Here is a 22842-nt window from a genome sequence, read left to right as displayed (position 1 = left end):
TACTGGACTACTAAAAGTCAGGAACAAGTGAGGCTGAATAAGGAAAAGAAAAACCTATAGGACCTTAACACAATATTCATACTTTCCAAAGGCAAACACTAATTTACTACTTAATCTATATATCAGGTCATGAATAGTAAAGAATCTACATAATACACCAATTCTGTTTCAAAAGTTTTACATGTTGGGAGAAAAAAGCCACATTAATAAGATGGAAGTGCTGGTTTATTATAGCCAGTAATGTTAGTAAGCCTTTCATAACTTTGCCCAGGGCACTACTATGACTGCCAGTAACAAAAAATTAGGAACTGAATTTCTCTGAACAGCTATCATTTACTATAATAACCAAAATATTGCCTTAATTTTACTGCAACACAGAACTTTCTATAACAATCTGTGAAAACTTAGAAATACCCATTCTATTTTTCAAAGAAAAATAATAGACTTTTTAAAGTTTCTCAATTATTAGTTCCTTGGGAGGTTAACTGCAAAGATGACACAGATATTTCTGAATTATTTTCTGTTAAAAATCAAGAATACTTAGGTATCATGGAGATCATATTACTTACTCTGGCTATAGTCTAGAGAATCCCCGTCGCTTACTCTGTACCTTTGTGTCCAAGAAACTTAATAGGCATAATTTATGAATTACTCTAGAACAAATAAAGTCAGTGACCTCAGAGGTAATCCCCTGATTCTCCATGAATCAGATACTGAATGAACACAGAGTATGAGGATGGGACTTTGTCAAGGCCAACTGATTAAGTCAGGATAAAGAAGTAAGTATGAGAAAGAAAGGGTTCTATAGTACACAAAGGGCTATATAGTGTACATAAGGATAAAGTGTAGAATGAGGTAGGCTGGTGAAAAGGGTGAACAAGTCTTTAGTGGAAAATACAAGCTACACCAGAATGTTTATGGACCCATGAGTTGAAGATTTTTATAAAAAGTAATAGACTCTTAAATATTGTTAATATCAACATTTATTATGAACTTGCTATTTACCAGGTACTATCCTCAGCATTATATATACAAAAATATATAACCCTATGATGTTAATATTATTTTATCTCTGCTTTACAGATGAAGAAACTGAGGCAACAGACTTACCAAAAGTCACACAGTTAATAGTGTTAGAGATGGGATTCAAATATATAAGCTCACCTTGAGAGCTTTCATTCCTAATGCATGTAAGATATAGCAGAGTGAAGGTATTTATGTGTAACTTTCCCACATAAAGGAGAGATGAACAAAAATGAGAATGCTTGTGGGACTAGAGGTTAAAGTCCAGAGTTGGAATATGTGAACTTTCCATAAGCAGAAATGAAGAACAAATATGATCATGCGGGTAGAATTAGAGGCTAGAGTCTGGAACTGGAAATACTGTAAAATAAAAGTGACTAATGTGATATCGTATTTAATGTTTATAACAGCCTTGTGGATTAGGCACTGTTAATAGTCCCACATGAGGGAATGGAGGCTCAAGGTGGTTATGCAACTTGGTCACACAGCAATTAAGTGTTAGAACTGGAATTGGACCCATATCTGATTATGCTCTACGAGATTATTTTTCATCGCTTCTGTATACATGCTTAAAAGTACACAGTGGGTAATATGGCACCTTTCTGATATAAAGCATATTAAGTGTAAATTTTAAATCATGGGACTTCAAGTGATTTCAGCTTTGCTAACAACCTGTTTTCCTGTGGACCATTTCTTTTCATTGGAGGGAGGTATTTTTTAAGTTATATCGAAGCTCACCTGTTTAAAGTGTACAATTCAGTGGTTTTTAGAGTTTTGTGACCATAGTCATAATCTGATTTTAGGATATTTTCCTCATCCCCAAAAGAAACCTCAAACCCATTAGTAGTCACTCCTCATCTCCTCCCTCCCCCAAGTCCTAAGCAGCCACTCATCTTTCTGTCTCTGTATATTTCAGTATTTTGGACATTTCATATCCTTCCCTTGACCTTGGGATTTTTAAAAACCCATTTTTCTTCAAAGGGTTTCTCTTAGTTTCTATATTTTACTTTGGAATATCTTACAGCATCTTGAAGAAGCTGAGGCAGACAGAACTATTTCAGTAGAAAACCAATTTCCACATAGGTTATGTAGTTTTATTTTCAAATAGATGTAAAAATGGAATTAGAAAAGTGGCAAAATAACGTTGTGGAAAGAGCCATATTGTCAAGCAAGTAGCACCTGTTGCCTGTTATCAGGAGTAGAAGTCTGAGCACTTCTGCCAACTGTATCTTGATATCACAGTCACCAAGGAAAACAACACAGCCAAGCATTGGGAGGAAAAATGCTTTACTCACATAGAGAAGAGGCAGAAGAAGATCAACTTCAGTAGTGGACATAGTCTCTCATGACCAGCGAATCCCTCTCAGTAGTAGGCATAGGGCAATTGGCTTGTGTGCATCCATCTTGTGCTGCAGCAGAAGGACCCTGTCCCCTCCCAAAATGGGACAGATATAGCAGTAGGGTTGGCCAGGTGCCATATGGTGCACACACTTAAGCCTAACAAAGGAGTATACCTTGAGTATGAAACAGGGAAAGATATTCTCACACAAGGTGATAAGTCTAGCACAAGCTGTGATAACTTATCTCTTAGTAAGGAAGTGTTCCCGGGCCAAGGCCCATTCTTATGAAACCAAGTGGAGGTCAAAATTCCGTGCATATGAGATTGCTTTTTCCCATCACATATTCATAAAGCCTAGGTCTAGCCCCTATTCTTTCACTTAATAATTTTGTTCAGGTAATAAACATTTTTTTTTTTGAAATTTACCAAGCACAAGGTGTGTTTGTGTGTGTTTGTGTGTGTGTGAATGCAAACGTGAATAAAAAAAATCTCTTCTTTCAAAGTGATTATAATCAAGTAAATGGACTCAATTAAATAAATGTAGTAAAAGATAGTGCAGAGTTTAAAATATGCATGCACTGTTTTGAAAGGACAAATAGGCATTTAGTTTAACATTTGAAGGTGGGGAGAATGTTAAATCAAAGATTATTAGGAGAAATGATGATTCCCTGTATAATCTCCAGGATGTCACTTTACCTCTTAACAGATCTGGGTTTTACTTTTTTAAGGTGAGATGCTTAGAAAAATGATCTTCAAGATTGCTTTCAGTTCTATAATTCTGAGTGAGGGGAAGGAATATTCTTATCTACATCCTTCACTCCCAACAAAAACAAAATAGAAACCAACCAACAAAGATTACTTATTTAGAATGTGTTTGGGCCTGAGGGATTTGAGATGAAATATTTTAATTAATTAGGACTTTTCCAGATTACTTCTATCATGTGTTCATTCATTCACTCAACAATCTTAAGTACTTAATATTACCAGGTGCTATTCTAACTGCTGGTGTTACAAATTGAAAAAAATTGAACAAATTGACCAAAAACTAGATTATTTCCCTACTTTGATGTTTGTCGACTTTGTGTAGCTTTCAATAAATTAGGATATATTTCATATATTAGAGGCTTCAGTTTTCTAGTGTTCCGATTTTCTCATGCTTGGAAAAATTGTAAGCACACTTGTATTTGATTCACAGAAATATGAGGGTTTTAAACTTATACTAAATTAATCGTCAATAACACTCACTTGAGAATTTATAACATCCTTCTCTAGTTCATCAACTGCTCTGTTGACTTCAGATAAACAAATGTGTAAGAACTATTTCTATACTCAGCTTCATTTTATTTAGTTACTGTTTGTGTTCTAGATAATAGTCTACAAATCTAAGAGAAAGATTTCTAGAGGTGCTCTGTCAAGGGGTAATTTAGGAGGTTATAGAACATGGCTCCATGGAAACTCCTAAAGAGTATTACACTCCCTAACCAAATATATAATTAGTCTGTCTTATTCAGGAAAGCACCACATTAGTTCATGGAGCCAGTGTGGCTTAGTGGTTAAAGACATTGGATTTGTAGTCAGATGGGCAAAGGTTTATTTCCATCATAGATCATAGCCCCTTAATAGCACTTTGACTACCTTTGGGAAGATAAATTTTCTTATTTGAACAATTATTTCACAGGGTTGTTTTGAAGATTAAATGGTATAAAGTATATAAAACGCTTAGTATAGGCATTGGCATATACTAAAACTTAAAACCATGTTAAAATAGAATGGGAGCTAATATTACTATAAGGCAATAAGGGTATAACTGTGACATTTAAAGGAAAGGCTATGTTGGTTTTTCCTACACAAATCCCATGAGATGTTCAATGCAAAACTGACCTATGTTCAAAGACATTTGGGACACTTTATACTGTGTAAGTTGTATAAGATTCATAAAGTACATTAATATATTAAAACTTCTACAAATTCCTATGGTAAAGAATCCAGTTTAATATTTTTAATAGAGCATTCCCTAAACTTGAACAAGACTTTAGAAAAATACCCTGGATAATACTGGGTACAGTGTAAGGTTATGATGAATTTGCTATAAAATAAAATATGTAAGAGAGCTAACCACATGGCCTAATAAAGTATTTTTTACTATCACATAAAAGAGAGGGTACTAAGAAAATTATTTTTGTATATTTAGACTTTCATGTTAATGTGATCATTACATTAGTCTCCAATATAGCCTAGTGTCAAGTATGTAAAAAGACATATGATGCTAATTTTATTTTTCTAAGTCATCCTCTTTTGTCTCACTTGCAGTACATTAGTGTGAAAATTGAGTAAGGGGAAAGGGGCATTACAGCTTTCATGGATGTGTATTAAAACTTCATGGCAGATAATTTTTAAAAATATTTTTATTGAAGTATAGTTAATTTGCAATGTATTAATTTCTGCTGTACAGCAAAGTGACTCGGTTATACATATATATATACATTGTTTTTCATATTCTTTTCCATTATGGTTTATCACAGGATATTGGATATAGTTCCCTGTGCTATACAGTAAGACCTTGTTGTTTATCCATCCTATATATAATAGTTTGCATCTACTAATTCCAAACTCCCAGTCCTTCCCTTCTCCACCCCCCTCCCTTGGCAACCACAAGTCTGCTCTCTATGTCTGTGAGTCTGTTTCTGTTTCATAGATAAGTTCATTTGTGGCATATTTCAGATTCTACCTATAAGTGATATCATATGATATTTATCTTTCCCTTTGTGACTTACTTCACTTAGTATGGTAATCTCTAGGTCCATCCATGTTGCTACAAATGGCATTATTTCATCCTTTTTAACAGCTGAGTAATATTACATTGTATATATATATATACCACATCTTCTTTATCCATTCATCTGTCGATGGACATTTGGGTTGTTTCCATGTCTTGGTTATTGTAAATAGTGCTGCAGTGAACATGGGGGTACATGTATCTTTTTGAATTATTCTTTTGTCTGGGTATATGCCCAGGAGTGGGACTGCTGGATCATATGGCAACTATATTTGTTTTATTTTATGAGGAACCTCCTTACTGTTTTCCATAGTGGCTGCACCAGTTTACATTCCCACCAACAGTGTAAGAGGGTTCATTTTTGTTTTTGATTCTAAACTTTTTATTTTGAAATTATTTTAGATATATAGATGAATTACAAAGAAAATACAGAGTTCCCACATACCCTTCATCCAGCTTCCTATAGTGTTAATATCTTAAATTACCATGGTACATTTTTCAAAACTAAGAAATTGACCTTGTTACATTATAATTATTCACTAAACTCCAGACTTTATTTATATTCACCAGTGTTTCTACTAATTTTTATTTTCCTTTCCAGGATCCAATCCAAGGTACTACATTGCATTTAGTCATTATTTCTCCTTGTTCTCCTTTAATCTCTGACAGTTCCTCAATCTTACCTTGTTTTTCATGATCTTGACACATTTGAAGATCACTGGTTAGTTATTTCTAAAGCATTCCTCAGTTTGTGTTAGTCTGATGTTTTTTTCATATGAGACCAAAGTTATAGATCTTCAGGAAGAATATGACAGAGATAAAGTACCTTTCTCATAGCATTATAGGAGGTGTTACATGGTATCAACAAGACATCACTGTTGATGTTGGCTTTGAACACTTGGTTAAGGTGGTAACCGCCAAGTTACTGATTTATTAGTAAAGTAACTATTTTTTTTTCATCCCATACTTTACTCTTTAGAATGATTCACCAAGTACAGCCCATACACAAGAAGAGGGGAATTAAGCTCCATTCTTGTAAAAAGAGTATCGAAGAACTGTGGACTTATGTTAAAATCTACCACAGTAATTATTAAAAATTCAGGGGAAAATTTTTCAAGGCTATGCAAATATCTTGTTTCTTCTTAAATCTTCACCCACTAATTTTAGTATCCCTCTGTGGATCTAACCTGCAGCAATTATTACTCTGGTGTTTTAATTGTTATTTTCTATTTTTTTCATTCCTTCCACATTTATTAACTGGTATTCTTTGAAGAGGAAGTTTTGTCCTTTCTCCCCTAATTATTTATTTATTCAATTATTTATTTATATTATTATGAACTCATGTATATTTACTTTATTCTTTGATTTACCGTCCAACACTACCTTTATTTTGCTGCTCAAAACTCTTCAGCTTTGGCCATTGGGAACTCTTTCAAGTTGGTTCCTTTTGTTCTTTTGACAGGCCCCATTCTTTTTTTAAGCAATTCTTTAATTTCCGGTACTATAAGATTATCGTCTTATATTTTATCTACCTCAGCCATTTGTCCAAGGCTGATCATTTTAGAAATCATTTTTTTGATTATTATACCAAGGGTAAGCAAAGTTTTTCTGTAAATAGGCAGAGAGTAAATATTTTAGCCTGTGTGAACCATATAATCTCTGTCACAGCTACTTAACTCTGCTATGGTAACAGAAAAGTGTGCTGTGTTATAATAACCTTTTATTTACAAAAACAAGTGGCAGACCAGTTTTGGCCCCTGGGCCATAGTTTGCCTATTCTTGGTTTAGATACCAGAAAGTCTAAAGTCAAAGTAGAAAAGACAATGATCCAGGAGACATATTGAAAATCAGGTAAGTTTTATTTTAAACCTAATTTTGAGTCTTGAAACCAAAAGGACCTGTCTATTTTTTTAAAATTATACCTAGATAGTAATACCAACAAATGCTGGAATAGGAGGTCCCTAGCTTGCATTCCCCCATGGAAGCAATGATCTGGTAACCATCCATGGACAAAAGTGCCTTTGTGGGAGTTTTCAGATCTAGGCAAGAGATTACAAATTCCTGGTAAAATCCAAGACTGAGGAGAGCCACTCTGAGAAGGCAGTCCTACACTTCAGTGGCAAGCTTTGCCAAACGTGGTCTCAGCTGCAGACTGAAAGCAACTCCATCACACTAAGAACTGGGTTGCAGCCCTCCTTGGCTACAGTCCTGCAACAACCCTGTCCACCAAGGGACCTGGGAGGAGCCACATGCATCTGTGCCCTCTGTAACAGGCCCACCTACCACAGACCTGACTGTAGATTTTGAAGCAGCCCTGTGAACCAGCTCCAGCTCTGATGCGCTATGATCAGGAGTCAGTCCTGCATGCCCAGAGACCTGGCAAGAGACACATCCATCCATGCCCTCCAATAGCAGGTCCTGTGACCCAGTTCCAGTCCCACTCTACGGTGCTCCAATATTAGTCCTACGTATTCAGGGACCCACCCAGGGACTTGCTGGGAGCCCATTCAGGGAACTAGTGGAAGCCACACACATCTGGGCCCCTAGTAACAGGTCCATCACCTGTGGACTCAACTGTGAACCCAGAAATGGCCCCATGATAGAGCTCTAGCACTGTTAGACTGTGATACCAGAAACAGTCTTGTCCACTGGGGACCTGGCACTACACTCATCTGCTGCCCAGGTAACAGACCTACAAGTCATGTATCCAACTGCAGAGCTGACAGCAGATATGTCACCTGGCCTCAGCCACACTTCATGGCAATCCTGAAAGCAATTTCGTGTGTCCAGGGACTTAGCAGCAGAAAGTCTTTACCTGTCAAAGATATGAAAAGGAATTTGCTATTTCATATGCATAGACATCAACCTGAGGTGACACAGATCACAAAGAATCAGGCAAACATAGCACCATCAAAACAAACTAATAAAAATCCAGTAATAGAGCCCAGAGAATTGGAGATCCATGAGTTGCTTGACAAAGAATTCAAAATAATTTTTTTAAGGTAGATCAATCAGCTACAAGAAAACACAGACAACTCAATGAAATAAGGAAAACAATACATGAACAAAATATGAAGTTCAAAAAAGATATAGAAATCATAATAATAAAGAACCAAACAGAAATTCTGGAGCTGAAGAATACAATAAATGAAATGAAAAATGCAATAGAAAACTTCAACAGCAGATTTAATCAAGCAGAAGAAAGAATTTACAAACTCAGAGAGAGATCATTTGAACTTACCCAATCAGGGGAGAAAAAAGAAAAATTGACAAAGAGTGAAGAAAGCCTACAGGATTTATGGGATTCTAGCAAGAGAATCAATATAAACATTATGGGACTCTCAGAAGGAGAAGAAGGAGAGAAAGGGTCAGAAAGCTTATTTAAAGAAATAGTGGCTGAAAACTTATCAAATCTTGGGAAGGATATAGATATCCAGATTCATGAAGGTAAAAAGTACCCAAACAGGATCAACCCAAAGAAAACTATGAGGCATATTATAATCAAATTATCAAAAGTTAAAGACAAAGGGAGAAGTTTGAAAGCAGTAAGACAAAAGCAACTCATCACATATAAGGGAACCTCCATAAGGCTTTCAGTGAATTTCTCAGCAGAAATCTTGAAGGCCAGGAGAGAGTGGGATGATGTATTCAAAGTGCTGAAAGAAAAGATCCTGCCAGGCAAGAATACTATACCCAACAAAGCTGTTCTTCAGAAATGAAGGAGAAATAAAGACTTTCCCAAACAAACAAACCCTGAGGGAGTTCATCACCATTAGAGCTGCCTTTCTCAAGAGTTTTTTCAAGTTAAATTTAAGAATGCTAATTAGTAACATGAAAGCATGTGAAAGTATAAAACTCACTGGTAAACATAAGTATACAGTCAAATTCAGAATATTTTAATACTGTAATGGTGGTACATAAATCACCTTTTATTCAAGTATAAAAGTTAAAAGTCCAAAGTATTAATAATAACTACATATTCAATAATTTGTTAATGTACACAACATAAAAAGATCTAAATTATGATACCAGTAGCATAAAATGTAGGAGAAGAAGAAGTAAAATTGTTATCATCTTAATATACACTGTTATAACTGTAAGATTTTTATATAAGCCTCATGGTAACCGCAAGGAAAAACAAAACAAAACAAAACAAAAAACCCTCAAGCAGATATACAAAAGGCAAAGAGAAAGGAATCACATAATACCACTGCAAAAAAATCATTAAATCACAAAGGAAGACAGCAAGAAAGGAAGTTAGAAACAAAAGGTTGACAAAACAGTTAGAAAACAGTTAACAAAATACAGAAGTAAGTCCTTACCTATCAGTAATTACTTTAAGCATAAATGGATTAATTCTCCCAATTAAAACACATAGAATGGCTGAATGGATTAAAAAAAATCCAACAATATTCTGCATACAAAAGATTCTCTATATTTAAAGACAAATATCAGGTGAAAGTGAAAGGATAGAAAAAGATACCCCATGCAAATGGTAATCAAAAGAGAGCAGGGGTCACTATACTTACAAGAGATAAAGAAGGTCTTAAATAATGACAAAAGGGTCATTTCAACAGGAAGATCTAACAATTATAAATATATATAAACTCAACATCAAAGCACCTAAATATATAATGTAAACATTGACAAATCTGAAGGAAGAAATAGCAATATAATAACAAGAGACTTCAATATCCCACACACTCTATAATGGACAGGATCTCCAGACAGCAAATCAATAAGGGAACAACAGAACTGCACAATACTATAGACTAAATGGACCTAACAGACACATACAATACTTTCCACCCAACAGCAGAAGTATATAAATTCTTCTCAAGTCCTCAAGAAACATTCCCCAAGATAGATCATATGTTATGTTGAAAAACAAGTCTTAACAAGTTAAAGGATATTGAAATCATCACAAGTATCTTTTTCGACCACAACGTAATAAAACTAGAAATTAATAACAGTAAGAAAATGGGGAACTTTACAAATATGTATAAACTAAACAACACACTCTTGAGCAACCAAAACCATTGGATCAAAGAGAAAATCAAAAGAGAATTTTGAAAGTATCCCAAGACAAATGAAAATACAATATGCCAAAGAAGATTCAAATTATACAAAATATAGGAATCTACTTTATGCAAAGAAAATAGAACTATAAAGTTGGAGAGGATCATAAGGCATAAGGGTCATGAGGTACAATTCTTCATTGAATGAATGCCTCACAGCATCTCTGAAAGGGAAGAAAGAAGTGAACGTTTATTGAGCCCTATGTGGGTGCAGTATTCCTTTTAAAATATGTCACCCAATGTCATTAGCTATTTCTCCAGGCTTTGTGTCATACCCAGATTTAATAATAATGAGTTGCATGTCTTCATTCAAGTTAGTGATACACATATTCTATAAGACTGATAACCTAGTTCTAGAAATATCCCTCTAGTCTGGAATGGATCTATTCATCTTTGGGTAGAGTTATTTTAGCAGCAGTAGCTAATGTCAAGCAGTTATTGTGTCATGGTAACATACATAGGTGCTAAAGTCAGACTTTCAGGGTTCAAGTCAAGTCCTGGCTGTATCACTTACCACTTATATGAACATGTGCAAGTAATTGGTCCTTTTTATATCTCAGTTTCCTCATCTGTAAAATTGCAACAAGAGTAATACCTGTCTCTTAGAGAAGTGAGAATTAAATGAAGCAATGAAATACATGCATAGCAAATATAGTGACAAACAGTTGAGCTCCCAATACATGTTAGCTATTGTTATTTATAAATGAAGCCCATGTTTATCAGTCCTGCCTATAAAGAGTTCATGATTATCATTGTCAGATGCCTTGTAGATGTTTTAATTAATTATGTGTATCAGCTGTAGGGATCTATGAGTCTAATGAACAGACATGAACTCTGATTTTCTTGAACAAACAGAGATTTAACTGGTAGGAAATGATCTGGGTCACAGATATAAAGAAATAAGTAACTGTTCGCAGAAAGCCTGGAATCAGAACACTTCCAGGGATTCAATTTGTAGATGAATAGCTCCTATTCCCCCATTTTATGTTCCTCCACTTTGGATTCAATTTCAAAAAGACAAAGAGAATAATGATGGGCTTGGTTAGGTTGCTTGCCTATCCCTGGGCCAGGTAGGATGAAGCACACTGGTGGTTCCATCTAGCCTGTATGCAATAATGAAGATGCAGTTTCCAAAGGAAAGGGAGAGGAATACTGGGCAGACAAAGCAGCAGATGTCCGGTACAGTATGTCTATGACATTTTTCTCATTTGATGGTCACTTTGAAAAATGGAAATGTTTTGAATTTGACATGACAATAAGATTGATTTGATATGATAAGTGTACAAAGGACAATCCCTCTTTGACAATATTAAGTGCACAATGTTGAGCAGTGAGGAAGCTTGGAGGAATTTAAGTTCAGGGCACTCTTGATTAAAGGTTACCTACATTTATTTATTAAGTCACAGATTATGTAATCATTTAAAGATTATGAAACATGTATATCTTTTTAATAATGATGTTTTGTAGAATTTTCTCTCTTGAAAAATACGTAATAATCCTCCCTCTCTGAAACGTGAAACCATGATGTTATTATAGTTTTCCTTTTGTCTTCTTACACTCTTACACCTTATCATTTACCTAGTCTTGGGTTACTTCATAATCCATTTCACATATCAGATCTGAGAATCTTGAGAACACAGAGAATAGGGTAAGACTATAAAATTAAGATCTGTGGAAAGTAGTGGATTAGAATGAATTTGTTATTGCCCAGAGAGAAGCTTTATGGCTTACCAGACACAGGATATTATTTAAATTTATAGTCTAATTTGTTTTAAAACACACACACACACACAAAAGATAGAGAAGGAGAGAGTAGGTATTGAGTACTTTCTGTGCAGCAGATTCAGTGCTAGGAGCCTGGGAATTGTCATTCAAGAATAAAATTTGAAGAACAGATGTTTTGTTTTTGTTTAATACTCTAACTTAGAGCCTCACTATGTAGTTCTTTGACAAAATGTTATCATTTTGTAACTGCTACAAATGGTGAGTTATACTAAATCACTCTTCCATAAGGAGTTTTTGATTAGAACCAAATACCTGTCATTTTAACTGCATTATATTTGTACATCAAATTTAATGAAAAGAGTATAATCTTAGGTACAAGCCAGTCCTAGAATTCAGCTTTCCTGTTAGACTGTGAATTACTTAGCCTCTAACCTGCACGCATGCAACATGGAAATAACAATTCCTCTCTCATAAGGTTATTGTGAAGATTGAAGCAGATATGATATGCAAAGTTCCAATCACAGGTCTTGACACAGTAAAGGGAATCACAAAATTTATTTCCCTAAGGAAAGTAGATTCTGGGCATTGAATAGTTAATAAATAAATGAATCTTCAGACAACAGTTTATATATTCTTTCAGTCTTAACTGTCCAATCATCGTAGTATTAAGTTTGCATTATCCTAATAAAAGTAGTAAAGTCATTTGAAAATAGCCAAGAAAACTACTTTTAACAGAACTCTGAATCTAAGTACTCTCTTGAAAGTGAACAGGTTTTCTATTTAGCTCAAGTAGGGGAGAAGGATGCTTATAAAAACAAATTTCAATCTTCCATAGTAGTTATTGGCTACACTTTTGTTTATAATGATAATTTTATTTTTCCAATTTTTAAAAAGTAAAGCATGCTGATTCTTTTTTTCTTACCTTTGTTTTACACATTCACAGACCGTATCCTCTACACACCGATTCCTGCATTTTTTGTTTTTGTCTTTAAACATATTTAATATTTTCTCTTCAAATATTTCTATTAAAGGTTCTCAAAATTCTGTATAAATGCTCCACAATATAATAGTAAGTTAATCTTTTAAAATGGCTCTAGCCTGCATGTTATGAACATGAATGAGAATGGCAGTGTTTTGTTTCCAGAGGCAGGAGGCTTACAGGTGTTTTTTTTTTAATAGCGGGAAGAAAATGTTGATTAGGTTTGGAGTGTATCCAGCTACTGAAATTAACCAGACTTAATTTGCTTCTTTCACAAATCTCATAATGTTCAGAAACCAGTTAATGTTTTAATTTTCACCACGTTATCACATAAGAAACATTTCCATTATGTTCCAAGTCACCTGAAAAAAAATGAAAGCATTTGAAAATTATGGAGATACTTATTATAAACCTATTGGATTAGTGTGATAGAATAAATTCATGGTCAGAGCTAAGGTTAGTTTCAAGCTTGGGCTTACCACAACCATGCATATATTCTTTATACTGTTTTTATTATTCTGTGTATGTGTGCGTGCACGTGCATGCCTATGCGCACGCACATGTGTGCTTTCAGGAATTTTGTTCTGTAATCCCGAAGTAGAGAGAAATCACTGAAAACATTAATATGTTGGAACACCATTAAATGCCGGCAGAATTGAGCATTTCCAACTTATTAATGAATTCCACGTATAAAAGATCTCTTTGGTGATGTTTTCAAAAATAAAAAAGAATAAGTTTGAAAAAGTAGACCCTCCAGAGTATTTCTTCAACTGCACATGTAGTATACAAAACTAAGGAAAGGAAGCAAATAATAAAATAGAAAGAAATGTGCCTGACATTCAATATACCAGTGATAAAATAAAACTTGATTTTATACAATTTCTTTTTTAAAGTTTTAAAAAAATGTAACCTTTGAAACAATCACAAATTTATAGAAAAAGTTACAAGTACACTTCAGGGAATCTTTTTTTTTTCTGAACTATTTGAGAATAGATTACCAACATGATATCCATCAACCCCTAATACTAGTTTAATGTATATTTCCTACAAACGAGGACTTTATTCAACATAACCACAGTACAACTATCAAAATCTTATATTCTCCTTGACCAGCCCCAGAATCACTCATTTCTGCAAGCAGCTCTGGTCCCTTTTATTGCAAAATGGTATTTACAATCAGGATCTGAGCACTACATGTGTTCATTGGTATTGGGATGTTGCTGAACCAAGGCTAGGGTATGTATATGTGTGTGTATGCAAACACAAACAAAACTTTAGTTATATATTTATTTGCATATCTATCTCTATGTTTTTTAAACCATGAGCTCATATTGATATCTTCAATTTCAATCTACACTATCGGGTTTATTCTAGTTTTATCCCTTTCCATATTTTATTTCCTTTTTTCTGACAGTGAAAAACCTGGCTTCTGTTATGTTTAATATATTTACTTATTTGATCAATCCCTTCTGTGTATAGCTAATCTCTTGACTTTGCCCCCATTCCCCTCCCCTGTGCAGCCCTCTTATGTAGATGTCCTTCTCACCTTGCTTGGACCCTAAACTCAAACCAGGCTGCTCCTCGCATGGAAGTCTCCCTCACCCTGCCTGGGCTATGACACCCGGTGCCAGACCACTTCCCTGCATATGTCCTCCTTAGTTATGAAGATGGAGCCCTCATGAATAGGATTAGTGCCCTTATAAGAGTCATGAAGGAGGTTGCTTCCCCTTTCTGCTCTCTCATGTGAGGCTACAAAAAGAAGTCAGCAGTCTGCACACAGGAAGAGGATCCTCACCAGAATTCGACCATGCTGGCACCCTGATCTTGGACTTCCAGCCTCCAGAACTGTGAGAGAGAAATTTCTGCCATTCATAAGCTATCCGGTATATGGTACTTTGTTATAGCAGCCCAAACTTAAGATGCTTTTCTTATTTCAGTTGGATATGACTTTAAACATACTTCGTATGCAGGGTTCCTATGGAGAGGTTCTTCTTACCCAACTCTGACACCCTAATTGGGGCCACTGCTGCTTCCATATCCTCCAGCATGATTACCTACCTTGCTTTGGCTTACTGAATAGCTTTAGGATTGATTTTTCTAGAAAGAAAGGAGATGGAAGGGGGAAAAATAGGGAAGAATAAGAGCTAGAATTTAACTTAGAAGTTGACTTGGGAAAAATGAATGTATGTATTAAGTTTGTGTCTTTATCTACAAAGTGGTAGTACATAAAAACATACAAAAGAATATACAGTGAAAAATAAGTCTTCCTTCTCTAAGTTCCATGCTCAGGAGGCAATCATTCTAACCAGATTTTTGTGTGTACACACTTCCAGACATAATCTATGCATTTACAAACAAATGCATGTGTATGTATGTGCATGCATATCAGAATGCATTTAACTGATATTCAGTCGACAGAAATTTGTTTCCATTTTTTTCTGTTAAAAAAGACTTTACAATGAATATTTTTTCCTGTATATGAATCATTTTGCACATGTGTATGACTATGAAATAGAGTATCTGAGTCATCCTTGCTAGCAGAATATGTTACAAAAGTTGTTGATATTTGACAGTTTTATAGTTGAAATCTGATAACTCATTGTAGTTTATATTTTATGTCACATATGAGTGATATTTAGCATTTTTTTCTGTTTTGTTTTTAAGTGTCATTGGCAGTTCTTTTTCTGCGTACTATTTGTTAATCTGATTTGCCCATTTTTATCATGAGTTTTTTTCTTTTTGAATTGAAAGAGCATTTTATAGATTAAGGAAGTTAGCCTTTGCCACTTGTGATTTGAGTTGCAGTATTTTTCTCAGTCTGTTTTTTTTCAAACTTTATTTTTAATTTTTTTCGCCCATAGAAAACTTCCCAATTAAAAAAAACAAAAAGAGTTGCATATACGATTTGTCACATTAGCAACAATTGTGCTCTGCCATCCAGAAATCTATGAAGACCTACTAAACATCTTTGCAATTTCCTGTTATAATGAAATAAAACATAGCAAAGTAAGTCTAACATTTACTTAATAATGCACATATTATTGTCATGCTTCATGGTAATTAGGCCTTAATCATACAGTTCACATAAATGAACTTTTGTATTACTTTTTACAAAACCAGAAAAATTAAGTGTAAGATAATATTTTCTTGTAATTGAATTAGTTTTTCCCTCCTGTAATAAGCAGCACTAAGGACTTTTTTTCTTATCATTGCACATATTTTCTAATTGACTTGAATCCTATTGTTACTTTCTTCTGAGTCTACAACATGCCCTGCAGGACCCTAAAAAATCTGTTTTGTTTTTTTTTTTTTTGACTCATCAAATAAAAGAAAAGCTGTGTCAGGAGCTGTAGAACTTGAGAAAGCATGATCTCCACACAATGTATCATGAGATATTTGCTGAGAAGAGAGAATGGTCACTGAGGTTTAAGAATAAGGGTGAACAAAATGATTTTGAAAAAAACAAATTAGAGGACTGAGATGACTTAATTTCAAGACTTAGTATAAAGCTTCAATATGGAAGCCAATGTGGTATTGGAAAAAAGATAAATAGATCAATGGAATGCATAAAGGATTTCAGAAATAGCCTCACACATATATAGTCAATTGATTTTTAACAAAACTGTACGGACAATTCAAAGGAGAAAATAGAGAAAGAATAGTCTTTTCAATAATGGTGCTGGGACTTCCCTGGTGGTCCAGTGGCTAAGACTCCATGCTCCCAATGCAGGGGCCGGGTTCGATCCTTGGTCAGGGAACTAGATCCTACATGCCACAACTGAAGATCCTGCATGCCACAACTAAAGATCCCGCATGCTGCAACTAAAAAAAAAGATCTTGCATGCTGAAGTGAAGATCCCACACGCGACAATGAAGATGCCACATGCCACAACTAAGACCCAGCTCAGCCAAATAAATAAATAAATAAATAAATAAATAAATAATCTGTGCTGGAAGAATTGGACAGACATATGCCAAGAAGGGAAGAAGAAGAAGAGGAGGAGGAGAAAAAGGAGGAGGAGGAGAGGAAGAAGAAAGATAAAAAGAACCTTAATTCATAAATTTCTCAAACCGTATACAAAATGGATCATTGGCCAAAATGGAAAACTTTAATCTATAAAACATAAAATATAAAACCTAAGAGAATATATTTATTACCTTGGCTTGCGTTAGGTAAACTTGTATTTAGATATGACTCAGAAAGCATGATGCATAAAATAAATAAACGATTAATAAGACATCATCAAAATTAAAAATTAACATTCCTGATTCTACTCCTGTTGCTTTATCACCTAGTTCATGGTTCAGACAAACTCGATCTATGCTTTCCACTTCTATGCCTTTGTTCACACTGTTCTCTCTGTTTGAAATGCCTATTACTCAAAATTTGACCCATTCTTCACAGCATAACTCTGCCTTTCTGGAGCTCTCCAGGCACAGGTAATAATCTTACCTCATTGGTGTTTCTATGCCATATGAATATATATATGAAAACATATATGTGTAGTATGTGACATATCAATTTTATTGATTTTATTGGATTAAAAATATTTTGAGGGCAAACATTACATCTTCATCTTTTCTTACCCTTAGACCCAACTGAAAACCTTATACATAATAGATACTTTAAAAATGTTAAAATGAATTCTATTACATGGGTAATGTGTAAGTACAGAGTTGCTTTAGTTCATAAACTATATTTGTCTGTGCCAAATAGAAGCTATGGGAAAATTTTCTATCCTCTATAATTGGACATGTCTGATCCATAGTAGAAATTATGCATGGAACATCAGTTGTCATTAGGTAACAAATCCAAATGCAGCCTGCTCTTCCACACACCACTGTATCTGGACTTTTGGGGCTTCTTTGTTATTGCTGTCCATGGTGGATTAGCTAATTCAAACAAGGCCCACATCATTCCTATACCTAATCAGGAGAGGAAAAGATAAGATCAATTAGGATTAAGGAAAATAAGAATATACTTCCTTAATGGTGTTCTAGAGAGGGAACCTTGAAAAGCTGAAGGTGTAATATGAAAACCTCAGCAATTCTTGGTTCTCATTTTTAGGACATCGATTTACTGCATATTAATTATAGCTTTCTCCTTTGCAAAATACTGAGTGTATTGGATAATCCTGCTCCAGTAGTAATTAGATTGTACTTATAATTTCATCTTAATTAGATGTTTTTAAGTAAACGAATAAGAAGAATTGCTCTATTCAGTAGGACACTTTAGCTATTGTTATATCAGATAGAATTTTGTAGTGAAGGATGCCTTTGTGTATTGAGGGCCCTAGGAAGAGAATAGGAAGAAAGCAGTGGTCTGGGAATAGTGTTCATAAAGTGACAAAAAACAAGTATTTTTCCAATTCATATATACTAACTGTATGTTTCACTTCATGTATGCATATATGCAGAACACACAACTGTGCTCTCACTGTAGATATATAGAGTAGAGATAGATACAGATATAGATTGCATGGAAAATGGTCTAGATTCACAAGGTTTAATTTTGTTTTCCAATTTTACATATTCATCTTTTATTAACTGAATGGAATTTGACAGTGTTTTCTTGAGTTATGGTAGTGCTGATATATTACTTAGGACTCTGTGAATATAATAAGAAATGTTATATTTAATTCTTTATAATTTGGGTGTATGATTAAAATTCATGTAATTCCCCACAATCTAATATCTATTATTTTATAGAAATAAATTTGGAATATATATAATCTAAAGTGAGTAGAAATATAAAAAAGAACATGATATTCAGCATATACAAGCTCATTTTTAATCCTAAGAATATTTTTGCACTCAACTATAATTTTTTTCTAGGTTATCTGACAGAGCAGAGTTTATAAATTTCAAATATGAGCTGAACCAACTAAGTATTGTAAGTGAGAAGTGAATCAACTTAAATGAGATGAAATTGAAAAAGTGTCTGGACACTTAGTTAACTTAATAAGCAGATCTTCAGTAGCGGAAATGTGTGCTTTCAAGAGGAAAAAAATTGTGTAAAAAATAGAAAGCGTATTTTTCTTCCTTTTTTTTTTTAAAGATTTAATTTTATTTATTTTTGGTTGCGTTGGGTCTTCATTGCTGTGCGCAGGCTTTCTCTAGTTGTGGCGAGTGGGGGGCTGTTCTTCGTTGTGGTGCACGGGCTTCTCTTTGTGATGGCTTCTCTTGTTGCAGAGCGTGGGCTCTAGGCACACGGGTTTCAGTAGTTGCGGCACGTGGGCTCAGTAGTTGTGGCACATGGACTCTAGAGTGCAGGCTCAGTAGTTGTGACACACGGGCTTAGTTTCTCTGTGACATGTGGGATCTTCCCAGACCAGGGATCAAACCCATGTCCCCTGCATTGGCAGGCAGATTCTTATCCACTGCGCCTCCAGGGAAGTACCGCATATTTTTCTTAATTAATGCATTCCCCCAAATTAAATACTGTAATCTAAATATGATACAAGACCCTTCACAAATACACAGATATTTGTTGAGCATTTACTGGGTACAAGGCACTGTGCTAAGCACAGTCTATGGAACTGGTCTGAAAAAGCTGGAGCAATACTGAGATCACTTCAGTCATTTTGTGTATAGTCATTCTTTCCATCTTTAAAGATGAGTTTATAGCTTTTGAAAATCTAGCTTGTATGTTGAAGGCAATCCAGGCTCCTCCCCAGTTTACTGCCACCCATGCCATCTTTTGGGATTTTTCCCTGTTCTCTTATCATCCCATTCAAGCAAGTTTCCCTGTTCTCTTATTGTCCCATTCAAGCAAGTTTTCCCCTGACCTAGGCTTCTATTTATTTTACTCCAGGTTCCTGGTCATCTCCCACTTGGCTCTGAAGAGCTTCTCTGCTCACTTGTACCTAAATAAACTTGTCAGAAAAGGAAAGGAGGATGTAAAAATTATGTTCTAAAAGGAACTGTAACTAGAATGTATCTCCATCAAGGCCCAGAAGTGCCCCAATAAATACCTGTTGAATGAAAAAAGAAAAGAAAAGAAAATCTAGCTTGTTTTTATATTTTTATAAACTCATATTTTATACTAACTTTATTTTAATCTATTTTTGATGTGTTGAAGTTACAGTACAACTATCAGAGACTCTAATACATGCTACGTTTTCTAATCACTTTTCCAATCATAGTTGACATACTGTTAAGCAAATTTTAAAAAGGTTTGAACAGACACTTCAAAAAAGAATATATGTGAGAAGATATTCAACTCCATTAGTTATCAGGGAAATGCAAAGGAAAACCATCACTACACACTCACTAGAATGGCTGAAATTAAAGTGACCATGCCAAGTGTTGGCAAGAATGTGGAACAACTAAAACTCTCATATATTGCTAGCAGCATTGTGAAATCATACAACCACTTTGGAAAACAATTTGATTGTTTTTTATAAAATTAAAGATACACTTACTATATAATCTGGCTATTTTCCTCCTAGGTTTTCTTCCAAAAGAAAGGGAAGCATATGTCCACACAAAGATTTGTACATGAATGTTCATACTAGTTTTATTCATAATAGGCCAAAACTGGAAACGGCCCAGATTCCTTCAATGTGTGGATTGTTAAAGAAACCGTAACACATCCATATAATGTAATGCTACTTTGCAAGAAAAAGAAAAGAACTACTGATACATACTGCAACATGCATGGATCTCTAAAACACTATGATGAACAAAAGAAACCAGATACAAAAGAGAGTATAGAGTATGATTCCATTCATATGAAACTCTAGATACGGCAAATCTAACCTATAATGACAGAAAGTACTGTTTTCCTGGGACTGATGGTGGAAATTAACTACAAAGTGGCACAAGAGAATTCTTTTTGGGTGATAGAAATATTGCATAACTGGTTTGGAATTGTGTTTGCAAGGGTGTGTATATTTTTCAAAACCCACTGAACTGTGCACTTAAAATGGATGTTTTTTGTTGTATATACATTATTCCTCAATGAAGTTTATTTTAAAATGAAAAAAAAATACCATTATTAAATATGCCCATTTAGGAGAATGAATGTTTTAAATAAATTGCCTCTAACACAACTGAATTAATTCCTTAAATTAATCTAGGTAGGGTGACCATATAATTTATTATCTAAACAAAAACACTTTCAGGAGTGACAGGAGGATGCCTCCAGAATAACAGGCATAAACCAAGACTGTTCCAGGAAAAATGGGACACATGGTCACTATAAATACAGGTAATTTTGATAATGTGACTAGGTGTCAGTGACATGGTGTCATATACTCATTATAAAGTTTCTCTTCCTTCCATCCTCTTTTGTTCCTTAATCTTACATGCCTCCTAGTCTACCTATTATTCTCTCTTCCTAGGCCATCTTTATGTCATGACAAATAACATATTTTGATAATTTTCACTGAAATACGAAACTGCTATTTTGTCCTTAAACAATTATAAACAGTGCTTCTTTACACATATTCAAATTAGTGCACATTTAGGTTACTTGTGAGATGAGTATTGCAGTTAATTAGATAGAATAGTAACCACAAGGCTAAAAGTATAAAGTAATATGCTGCTTAAACATAATATGACACTCTTTGAATTTCATATCATTTACCTTGATTTTAGCTTAGAAGTGTATAGTTAGCCCATCTTTGATGAGATATTTGAATGTTTATAAAACTCATCTAGAAGATAATGTGTTTTCTGACCTTTCTAAATGTGCAAAGTCATAATTACAAGGAACAAGATTTTTATATTGTTTTCACCACATAAATTAGTTTTATGAAATAATTCATGTGAAAAACATTATTTGTTTCTATGGCCATTAGCCCTTTCCACCTCATTCCTGAACTTATTCAAGAAAAGGTTGGAAAACCACATGTCAGGGGTAGTTGGAGTGATTACTGCTTCTCAAGACAAGTTGGCTAGCTGACCTCTTAGGTCCCTTGTAACTTTCAGTTCTATAATTCTTTTAGAGAGGAGAAAGAGAGGCAGCTGGGCAAAGCAGAGATGTAAAAGATTACTAACCAGCAGCCTAAAATATTGTGTCTTCATTTATATACAACCTGAATACAAATGCAATTCAATGCATATTTTCAGTCATGTCATACATGTAAAATTTTATTTACAAGAAGAATATTAAGTATTAAATAAGAAGTCATACAATACTTGGGGTATTACACACTTTTGGAGATTCCATGTCTATCTTAATGTAAACTTTGACCCCCTTTAGTTGATAAAAGAAAATCGTTTCTGCTTTTTAGGGAATACATGTGATTTATCTCTAAGATTTCTTTCAACTATGATTTGTGTCATTATTAATGTTTTATTTTAATGAAAGCTTAGAGGTTCTTTTCTATACAATCTAAGGACAATTAGGACACAGAAGTTTGAAAAGTATAGTGACTTATAACTGAATTAATATATTTAGCAATACTCTCATTTATCTTATTTTTTACCAGTACAGATGAAAAATAAAGCAAAAAATAAATATCTGCCTTCTAATTTTTTCCTACTTTGAGTAATCTGGGAAAACAGTGAATTAATTAATTTCTGAATTATGAACTCACTTCTGTTTTATCTAAGTCCCAAAATCACATATTTGTGAGTTGATTTCTGAACAGTAGGAAATTATTGATATTGCCATGTTATGTTATTTGTTATAGCGATATACAGCATCTTACAATTTAGATGACATTCCTCTCCATAATGGAATATTTTTGAAACCTTGTTAGTTATAGCAGTAACTCAAATATTATATCACCAGTGTAAGATATGGTTACTCACACAATTTCTATGGGAACAAAATGCATGGTTAGTATTTTTTTAATCTCTATGGAAATTTCCTCCAAACTGTTCCCCACACAATGTAGCATTCTTAGAAAGAAGCTAAAAATCAGGTTCCCTGCATGTGTAGACTTCAACAAAATAAGCATGACAGGAGGAG

This window comes from Balaenoptera musculus, chromosome X (assembly GCF_009873245.2).
Source record: "Balaenoptera musculus isolate JJ_BM4_2016_0621 chromosome X, mBalMus1.pri.v3, whole genome shotgun sequence".
Taxonomy (NCBI): Eukaryota; Metazoa; Chordata; class Mammalia; order Artiodactyla; family Balaenopteridae; genus Balaenoptera; species Balaenoptera musculus.
Note: the sequence above shows the minus strand (reverse complement) of the source record.